The following is an 11363-nucleotide window of genomic DNA, read 5'->3' as shown; positions in this document are numbered from 1 at the left end:
TTTTTTTTGGATGATGATTTAGTGATATGTCTCTAGAAGTATTTCAGTCTCTTAGATGTCTCAGACTATTTTGCCATATTATTAAATCCAATTTAGAATATATTTTCCTGTACTGCTTAATTCTCTTCTTTGATCCATTTCACTCTTTTACTGCTGCATCACAATAGTTTGTTAGGTGCCACTGAGTTTGTTTCAACTCATAGAGACCCTATGTACAAAAGGATGAAACACTGCCTGGTCTTGTGTCATCTTCAGATTTGTTGCCATGTTTGAGCCCATTGTCACAGCCAATGTGTCAATCTGTTTCATCACAATACTGAGCAGGAATTATTTTGATATCTCTATAGTTGATTTTTTTTACATTTGAAATATTGCATTCATTTTTCTTGGGCTGAACTAACTGGCATTCTATTTTTTTGTGTTGCTTTCTTACCTCTTTCTCAGTCTATGAGCTATCTTCTAACAATTTCAATTCAAAGAAAGAGCTCTGGGAACTTTTTTTTTTTTTTTTTTAAGATGCCTCAATGTCTATGAAATTACAGATTTTCACCATTGTTGTCATCTTTTTCATTTTATTGCTCATTATGGCTATACTCACCACTCTCCATGCAGTGTTATTGTTACAGTCATCTTGATCTCCATACCTCTCCATTTTTCCATTATTTTTGGCTTTCCATGCCCTTCTTTATTCCTTATATGGGGTTTTAACCTGACAGTTGGGACAAAATGACTCTCAGCCAACAATAACCTATACCCCAGATTTTCACGTGGCTATCTAGTTCTTTCTCATCATTTGGGTGTCAGTTTGCATGTCACTTCTTCAGACAGGCCTTCCTTCTTCATACTATCTAAGTATTTTCCTCTTCATTCCTGGCTTCTCCCTTCTCTGTATTCTCTAAATCATTAACCTGTTTCAGTATCTTCAAAGTGCATTGTTCTTTGTTTTAATATTTATTTTTTGTTTATTGTCCATTTTACTTTTTAATTTTTATAACAATCAAGTAAACTTCATGAGAACAGGAATCTTTCTCGTTTTGTTTACCAATGTGCCCCTGTAGGTAAAATAATTCTTGACATATTGTAAGTACACAATAAATATATGTTGAATGACTGAATCAGTGAAAGAATTGTCCTTCTATGAAATAACAGATTGGGCCTTCCATGAGTTTTTTTTTTTTTTTTTCCAGTTGCTCATTTTTAAAATATTCCTTTTCTTCTCTATTGGCATACTAAATATATAAGATATGCTTAGAAAAAACCTCAAGTTATTCTACCAGGAAATTCCTAACTATTTATTGTCTCACATATATGGATTATATTTAGAATACTGCCATGCTTTGAAAACAATAATTTATATCTTAAATGCCTTATGTTCAAATAATATTTGAACTATCTATCTTATGAATTTTCAAGACATTTTTTCTTGCTACAGAATTAAATTGCATACAATCATCTGACAAGGTCTTTATTTCTTTAGAATCCTGGTAATAGCTCTTTACTGGATGTCACGTGACAACATATGAGAAGAGGAAATAACCAGTTAATTACCAAAGGTAGCTTTTGAAACCAAAGACATAATAAGAATACTGTATGTTATCAATAAGAATGTACTTCCTTTGTATATAATTTTCTGGCTTTCAAAGTATTTTTAAGCCTATTATTTTATTTATCTTTATAATGATCTTGTATGTTGATGGGAATAATTGTCTCCATTTTCCTGAGAATGAAATAAAGGCATTCAAGTTATTAATAGTTAAAGACCTAGACCCTGAGTTCCCCAGCTTCTCATCCAGGAAGACCGCATGCCTATCGTCAAATATCATGTAAACTCTGGTGGTATTTCTATCATCAAGGCCATGATTTCTAATTACAAATCCTTCTTTTTTTCCCACTTTTATTGCAATAACCAGTAATTATCAATGCAACTTGATGACATGTTTGTTCAATTTTAGACTGCAGAAGCCAGTGAAAATCTTCAGTTTATTCATCTCTGGCTTTAGTGGTTATCACATATATTTGAATAATAATCATATTAACTTGTCCTCCTTGTATGTGTATGGACATTATCCTAACACTGAAAGCATTGTGCTTCAAGATAGATTTTGAAATATTCTTTTTCCTGATGAATGCGACACCATTCCTCTTCAATTTGTCATTCCTGCAATAATCTACTGTAGGATTGTCTGATTCAAAATGGCCAGTATCAGTCCTTATTGATTTTTCTGTGTTCCATTTCATTTTTGACTACTTCTGATTTTTCTATATTCATACTTTGTATTAATATTTTGATAATTAATGAATGTACAGAGCTATTTCTTCTCATTTTATGTTCTGCCACATTAGCTATTGAAGAGCTTTACTCCACCTATGTCATTAAGGTTCAGTACTTTGAGAAGGCAGAGATTCCTGTTGTATTTTGAATGCCTTAGACCTGAAGGACTCATATTCCAGCACTATAACAATGCTTCCACTCTATTGTAGTTTCCCAGTAATATATGACAGTATTTCACTGCTATTCACAAGGTTTTCAGAGGCCTAATTTTTCAGAAATCAATGGTCCTGTCTCTCTTTCCAGTCTGTCTTAGTCTGGAAGCTATGCTGAAGCCTGCCCTGCATTATTGACACAGCTAGTATTTGAAATACCAGTGACATAACTTCCAGTATAACAACAACACACAAGTCACCACAATACTACAAACTGATAGACAAATGGTGCACTGGAGGTGCTTGCTTTTCTGTGCCAAGAAATTTAGAAGGCACCTATCTGGCAAACCACCTGGAAGACATTATATTAGTGTCTATTCTAAAGAAAGGTGATCCAACAGACTGAAGAAATTATCAGACAATATCATTAATTTCACACACAAGTAAAATTTTGCTAAAGATAATTCAAAAGTGGTTGCAGTAGTACGTCATCAGGGAACTTCCAGATATTCAAGCCAGATTCATAAGAGGGCATTAATGAGGGATATCATTGCTGATGTTAGATGGATCTTGGCTGAGAGCAAAGAATACTAGAAATATGTTTACTTGTGTTTTATTGACTATGCAAAGGGATTTGACTCTGTGGATAATAACAGATTATGGATAACATTGCAATGAATGGGAATTCCAGAACACTTAATTGTGTTCATGAGGAACCTGTACATAGACCAAGAGGCAGTTGTTCAAACAGAACAAGGGGATACTGTGTGTTTTGAAATCAAGAAAACTGTGTGTCAGGGTTGTATCCTTTCACCATATTTATTGAATCTGTATGCTGAGCAAATAATTCAAGATGCTGGACTATATGAAGAAGAATGATACATCAGGACTAGAGGAAGTCTTACTAACAACTTGTGACATACAGATAACACAACCTTGCTTGCTGAAAGCAGAGAAGACATGAAGCATTTATTGATGAAGATAAAAGACTACAGCCTTCAGTAGTCATCTCAACATAAGTAAAACTAAAATCCTCATACCTGGATTAATAAGCAACATTATGATGAAAGGAGAATATTTTGAAGTTGTTAAATATTTCATATTATTTGGCTCCTCAATCAATACTCATAGAAGCAGAAGTCAGAAATCAAACGATGTATAAAAATGTCACTTTGAGGACTTAGCTACACCTTTCCCCAACCATCGTCTTTTCAATAGCCTCACCTATATGCAAAAACTTGGTAATGAATAAGGAAGACAAAGAAGAATCTATGTCTTTGAGTTATGGTGTTGGTGAAGAATATTGACTACATCGTGAACTGCCAGAAGAATGAGTAAATCTGTCTTGGAAGAAGTACAGTCAGAATGCTCCTTAGAAGAAAGGATAGCAGGACTTCATCTTTGAACTTGTTATCAGGAGTGACCAGTCCCTGGAGGAGGAAAACACCTTACCTTTACCAAAGGTAAAATGGAGAGGGTCAAGGAAAAAGGAAAAAGACCCTCCCTTAATAATATAGAATGACAGAGTTGTTTTTGTTGTTGTTATGTGCTATTGAATTGTCTCCAACTCATAGAGACCCCTCCTTGGGTTTCCAAGACAGTATCACTACAGAAATAGATTGCCCAATCTTCCTTCTGAGGAGTGGCTGGTAGGTTTGAACTGCCAACCTTCTGGTTAGCTGTCAAATGCCTTAGGCCTATACCACCAGAGCTGAATGACAGACTAGTTATAACATTTGGCTGAATCATAGAAATTATTTTGAGGATATATCAGGACTGGGCAGTGTTTAGTTCTGTTGTACATAGGGATACTATGAGTCAGAACGAACTCGACTGCACATAACAACAACAACATCATCAAGTATTAAATTCTAGCTTTAAACTACATTTCTGTCTTGTTGTGAAGTCTCTAACATTTGCAATGGAGTAGCAAGTACCCTACCCTAGGAAGCATGAGGCCAAGGTCTACTCTTCACTGAAATATGCTTACTGTTTTTGAGAAATTAATTTTATTTTCTGTACTTCAGTTTTGTTCTCTCTCTCATCATCTGGATTACATTAGCATTGTTTCTAAGTATTATTTCATAGAACCAATTGATAAGTGTACAGTTAGAAAAAAAATTTGTGGTCATAAATGGAAATGGAAGGATTGGCTTTAAGCAGTCTGTATCACAACTTTCCTTAGCATATTAAAAATTCTGAAATGTTCTGGAGTTTAAAAAATAAAGAAAAAGAAAAATTGCTTCTGAACTTAATTTAAACCAATGTTTTCCAAACTTATATGGTTAGTTATGGAATTTCTTCTTTGAAAGAAACACACCCAGAAAAAGTGGTTATATACCAATCAACTTGGAAAATTCTGGGTATCTTTGGTCCTGAAAGGTTACAAAATTTGATTCAGTTCTAATGACATGTTTGTTAGGAAACATTTATATAGATTATTGATTAAATAGGAGCTCTGGTGGCCTACTGCCTAAGGCATTTGACTGCTAACCAGAAAGCAGTCAGTTTGTTTTTTTGGGTTTTTATTTATTGAATTGTGCCTCCTCAAGATATGGATTTAATTCCTGGTATTTGTACCTGTGGATGTGATCTTGTTTGGAAATGAGCTTGTCTTTTGTTATTGTAATGAGGTCATCAAATAATCATTTCTGAGTTATAAGAGGACCAGAATAGTGCTTGCTTTGACAGCACATATGCTAAAGTTGAAATGATACAGAAATAGGAATGGTCCCTGTGCAAGGATGACACACAAATTCATGAAGTGTTCCATATTTTCACATGAATAGACACTTCACCAAAGAGGATATTTGCGAGGCCAAAAAACACATGAAAATCACTATTCTTAGCCATTAAAGAGATGTAAATCAAAACAACAATGAGCTACCATCTTGCCCCAGTACTAGTAGCAAAGTTCAACAAGAAAGAAAATAACAAATGCTTGCAAGGATGTGGAGATACTGAGACTCTCATACATAACTGGTGGGACTGTAAAATGATACAACCACTGTGGAAAGTAGTATGGTGATTCCTTAAAAAGTTGGAATTAGAAATACCATTTGACCCAGACATTCCATTACTAGGTATATACCCTACAGAAGTGAGAACCAAGACAAGAGCAGATATATGCACACCCATGTTCATCGCAACACTATTTACAATAGCAAAAAGTTAGAAACAACCTAGATGCCCAGCAACAGAAGAATTGATAACCAAACTATGGTACACACACAATGGAATACTATGCAACCCTAAAGAAGAACATAGAATCTGCAAAATACCACATAATGAACTTGGAGAACATTGTGATGAGTGAAATAAGTCAATCACAGAATGATAAATATGGTGTTAGTCCCTTATTATAAAGTCAAGGAAAGGTTTCTATATGGAAGAAAATTTTCTTTGTCGGTTACCAGAGGTGGGAGGGGAGGGGAAGGAACACTGCTGGATATGTAGAGACAAGTATTAATTTGGGTGAAGGGAAGGGCAATGTACCAAATGTGAGTGATGAACATGGTGGCATTGAGAAAGAGGAAGGCATAGAAAGGTGCATGGGAGATAAAGATAACAAAGATGATGTTTGCACATAAAGTATTGTGATGTCAGTGATGGCAAACATTCATTTACAAGTGAATAGACAGGTGGACAGGCTTAACTATTAGGTATGTCTATGCAGGGGGTAGTGAACCCAAGACTATGTATAGGGTTGGCAGACAATGTTTCTATAAGCATATTTGTATGTTCCATAAGAATATACAGGTAAATAGTAGAAGAGCTGACAAAGGACAAGGTTGTAGTTACTTCTTGGCCACAGCCAGCTACCTGGAGGGAGAGAGTAGTTGGACTTGTAGACTCAGGACCATGGCACAGGGGACAACAAGCTCAATTGGCATAACATACTACACAAAAACACTGTTCTACATCCTACTTTAGCGAATAGTGACTGGGATCTTCAAAGCTTGCAAGGCTATCTAGATGCAACGATGAATGTCTCCTCATTCAGAGCAAAGAAGAATAAACAAAACCAAAGATGCATGGAAACAATAAGTCCAAGGGACTGGTACACCATGTGATCCTCAGCATATATGACTATGAGACCAGAAGAACAAAATGGTGCCCAGCTACCACTGTCAACAGCTTGGAGGGGGATCTATGTAGGAGATCCCGGATAAGGTGTGAGAAAAATGTGGAACAAAACTCAAAATCATATAAAAAAAGGGGGAGGGGGACCAGGCTTGTTGGTGTGATAGAGCCCGATGGAATCCCTGAGATTATGGCACCTAGCTGCTCTTCAGGTCTGGAACTGAACACACTCTTGTGGCTTCCAGCCAAACAAAAGACAGGCATATGGTGTGAATATTTATATTAGGTAGATACAGTCCTCGAAGAGGTCAATCATGGGAGAATAGAAGGGCTATGTATACACAAGGAGATAGTTCGGGGCAAGAGTGCATGAGAGGGAAGGACACAGGGAAGAGGTGGCTATGGGGAGGAAGTGGGAAGAGAGCTGTTGAGTTGTGAGAGATTGCAATCAATGTCATGAGACAAAGTGTATGTGAACTGTTGTATGGAAGATGATTTTGCTCTGTAAAATTTCACTCAAATCACAATAATTTTTTTTTTTTTTTTTTTAAGGCCAGAGAAGATAGAGACACATACAGAGGAAAACAGATGCCAAATAAGGATTATCTAAAAGCAAAGAAAAGCCAAGGGACCAAGAAATACCCAGGGGCTATCAACAAGGAAGAAATTGACAGGCCTGAGACCCTGACTTGGGTAGTTCAGCTTTTAGCCTCAAGACATGTGAGAAAATAAATTTCTATTCTTTAAAGCTGCCTACTTGTGATAAGCATGCTATCTATAGTAGCACTACCACACTAAGACATAGATTCTCATAAACAATTTACGTTATTTTTGAAACATATATTGAGTACAGTATAAAATAACAAGAACTACATTATAGTTCAATATTTTTGTCATTCTTACAATAATTTCTTACTCCATTGAAGACTGTGCCTTTGGCCTAGCTTCAGGCCAGTACACGAACCCTTTTCTTTTGACCTGTCGTAAAGTTCTTTCTTTTTTCTTTTTTCACTATTCAAATTTGAGGCAACCACAGGGCTTCAATCAGTTGATAGATTTTAAAATACTGTTGCCCTAGAGCAAGTCGCAGGTTCCTATTGTGGTTTTCCCATCAGTAAATGAAAAAAAAAAAATCTTTTAATGTGAACATGAGCTGGAAGTTTGAACAATTTATAGAATCCAATAAAAATTTTTCTTTTTCCTACCTATCCCTAGTGGTAAGCACTGTTCATTGACAACCAGGATAAATGGAAGAAAGGAAGGAAAAAAGAAGGAAGGAAAGAAATGATTCATATCTTATCAAACATTCTCTCACCAATTTATGACTGTGAGAAATGAAGTTAAAGCTTTGTGTAAAGATAAGAGTTGGAATTGCTGAATTGCTGGGATGGAATCTCTGTTTTACCACTTACATTTTTGGCAAAAGGAAAAGAAAAACATTTTGGTCTTAGACAAATATATATTTTAAGTATTCATTTATTTTTGTATTAACTATGTGTTTTTGGGGTAAAAGAACCTTAATATTCAATCTTTCAAAGGAGTAGTGCATAAGTTAGAGTAATTTATGATAGCTCTATCTATATATGCTTTAAATGATGATAATGATGAAAATAATAATATATTGAGCATTTACTTTAAGACAGGTCATTTATTAAGTGTTTTTAAAAGCATTATCTTATGTTATCTATGCAATACACAGCTGAGACACATAGTATCATGTAACTTCACAAGGTCCAGAATGGAGTCTAACTCAAAACTGAGTCTTAACCACTATTCATACTGGTTCATTGCCAATATTACAACAAAGTCTGTTTCATTAGACAAAATTTTTAATTCTTAATAGCAGTTGGACACATGCTTCACTATGATTTGCTACAACATAAATTCAGTATCTAGGAAAGTGTTGCATCCTCAAAGTAGTTGCTGTTGTTGTTATGTGCCGTCCAGTCAGACTCGACTCATAGTGACCCCTCCTTGGGTTTCTGAGGCAGTATCACTATGGAAGTAGATTGTCTCTTCCTTCTGAGGAGTGGCTGGTGGGTTTGAACCGCCAGACTTCTGATTAGCAGTCAAGTGCCTTAGATACTATGCTACCAGAGTTCCCAAAGTAGAGTTGACCTTAATGATGTGGATGGAGTAAACCTTTTGGGAACTTCATTTGCTGATGTAGCATGACTTGTACTGAGAAGGAATAGCAGCTAACATCCATTAGTAATTGGAATGAGAAATGTACAAAGTATGAATCTTATAAAATTAGATGTTATCAAAAATGAAATGGAATATATATTGATAAATATTCTAGGAATTAATGAGCTGAAATGAACTGGGTTTTGCCATTTTGAACTGGATAATTGTACAGTATAGTAAGCCAGCCTGGGCCCAATGGAAGGTGGGTTTTGTGTGTGTGTGGAGTGCCCCGGGGGCAGGCTGAGTGAGTGAGCCAGGTGTGGGAGACCAGGAAATAAGTAGAGCAGTTTGGAACAAGTAAGGGACACAAATCTTGTCTGTCATTTTGATGTACTGTGATGGTTTAAGTGTTGATATGAGGCTGGAGACTATGTCACTGGTGTTTCAAATGCCAGCAGGGTTACCCATGATGGACAGGTTTCAGCAGAGTCTCTAGCTAAGACAGACTTGGAAGAAGGAAAGCCATCCACTTCTCAAAGAATTAGCTAGTTAAAAACTTATGAATATCAGTGAAACACTGTCTGATATATTACTGAAAAAGTATATGAATAGTCCTGAAACATTGTCTGATATAGTGCAGGAAGATGAGCCCACAGGTCAGAAGGCACTCAAAATATAACTAGAGAAGAACTACCTACCTCCTTAGAGAAGAACTGACTTTAATGATGTAGATAGAGTAAATCTTTTGGGACCTCCATTTGCTGATGTGGCACATCTTAAGATGAGAAGAAACAGCTGCAAACATCCATTAATAACCAGAACATGGAATGTATGAAGTATGAATCTAGGAAAAGTGGAAGTTGTCAAAAATGAAATGGAACACATAAAGATTAATATCCTAGGCATTAGTGAGCTGAAATGGACTGTTTTGGCCATTTTGATTCAGGGGCTCATATGATCTACCACACCAGGAATGACAAATTGAAGAAGAAAGATGTGGCATTCATCACCACAAAGAATATATCAAGATCTATCCTGAAGTACAATGCTGTCAGTGATAAGATAATAAACATACACCTATGAGGAAGATGAGGAGACTAGTTAATACTAATATTATTCAAATTTATGCACCAACAACCAAAGCAAAAGATGAGGAAATTGAAGATTTTTACCAACTTCTGCAGTCTTAAGTTGACGAAACTTGCAATCAAGATGTGTTAGTTATCACTGGAGTCTGGAATGCAAAAGTTGGCTACAAACAAGAATCACTATTAATAGGAAAATATGCCCTTGGTGATAGAATTTAAATAGGACCAAATGTGGGTCCATGCCTGGTGAGCAGTCAGGCCAAAACAGTTTACACACCGAGTGATTAAGAGGAAAGAAAATTATTTATTGCAAAGCGGCAGTGCAAGGAAGCAGGTTTTTTTTTTTTACCCATATCTGACTCCCTGAATCTAAATCAAATTAAAGTTTTTGTAAGTTTCAGGAAAGAGGGTTATACATATTCATAAAAATTTCAGGAATTTGGGTGTGAGATAGTTGATGATTGGCTGAAATTTCCTTTGCCTCAGTTTAAAGGGACAGTTGCTTTTTTAATTCTGTGTGCCTGTGCACCGGATAAACTACACTGGCTTCTTGTCATCAGCTGATTGGGGCTGAGGCAGAGGGGATAGTGTCAGTTCCCAGCAACTTTGTTCCTCTCTATTGCACTGCACATGTCCATCAGCCAAGTTTAATTTTCAAGTTGTTTTCTAAGGCACATTAACACATATATCACCTGTTTCTAGGGGAATAGCAGGAAAGAGTATACAAATTGGCTTTTCATTCCATTCGTTTCTTAAAGAATTGAGCTTATTGTGTTTACTCATCTGTCTCCAACCAGGGTCCTATTTGTCTTAACCAGGGTGCAGAAATAGTTGAAAGTAATTATGTTTACTTATTTTATTTCCAACCGGGGTCCTATCTGTCCTAACCATTTGTCCTAACCAGGGTGGGGGAAATAGTTGAGTTTTGACTTTACTTGGTTTCAATCCCCCCTTTGAATGGTTACTGTTCCACATTCTTGGGGAATGGGACAACAACACATTGTAGCTACTTGCTGCTGCCTGGGGGTGAAGATGGTGGAACTCAATCCTTGATTAGTAAGTTTCCTGTAGTTTAGATAGTTCTCAGAATTTTCTGGCCATAGTCTTGGGAGAAGAGACTAGGGGTGCCTGTAGAGTAGCCTGTATTTTGGAGGCTTGAAACAGATAAGCAGTTAGGTAGACAATGGATGCAACAGCAAGGAAAGAGTGATAATATTAATATGAGGAGTGTTATAACAAATAAGGATCTCAGCCACCCTAAATTGGGTCAACAAGAAGTGAGCCAAGAAAAGTTTATCTCAAAGATGGGGGTTAAACTATGTCATATAGTTTCCTTGTCCTGTTGCAATTTACCAATGGTGCAATGAATAGCCTGTTGATCTTGTTATATTTGTCCTGATGCATTAACTAATGAGCAGCAGGTGGCATTGACATATATGCATAGCCCACCATGTGCTACTAGTATAAGGTCCAGGGCTGCCTGATTCTGAAGTACAATAGTTTGGATAGAGGTTATTTCAGTTTGGAGTGCAGAAGTTATATCAGAGGTAGAGTTAGCTACTGACTCTTGGGAAACAGAAACATTCTGAATGAATTGGTATAAATGATGGAGGTCATTATAATTTTTCCCAACACCCATCT

The 11363-nt window shown here is 36.3% G+C and overlaps 1 non-coding gene across 1 annotated transcript; it reads left to right on the top strand.

Moving 5' to 3' along the window:
* Nucleotides 1-5099: 5099 nt before the first annotated feature.
* LOC122150156 lies at nucleotides 5100-5203 on the top strand. Its single transcript, XR_006163515.1, has one exon. It is a non-coding gene; the product is annotated as a U6 spliceosomal RNA (small nuclear RNA).
* Nucleotides 5204-11363: the final 6160 nt, after the last annotated feature.

The sequence above is a fragment of the Orycteropus afer genome, unplaced genomic scaffold (genome assembly GCF_000298275.1).
Source record: "Orycteropus afer afer isolate SDZICR_OR568_19922 unplaced genomic scaffold, OryAfe1.0 scaffold00098, whole genome shotgun sequence".
Classification (NCBI taxonomy): domain Eukaryota; kingdom Metazoa; phylum Chordata; class Mammalia; order Tubulidentata; family Orycteropodidae; genus Orycteropus; species Orycteropus afer.
This window is presented reverse-complemented; position numbering and strand designations above follow the sequence as displayed.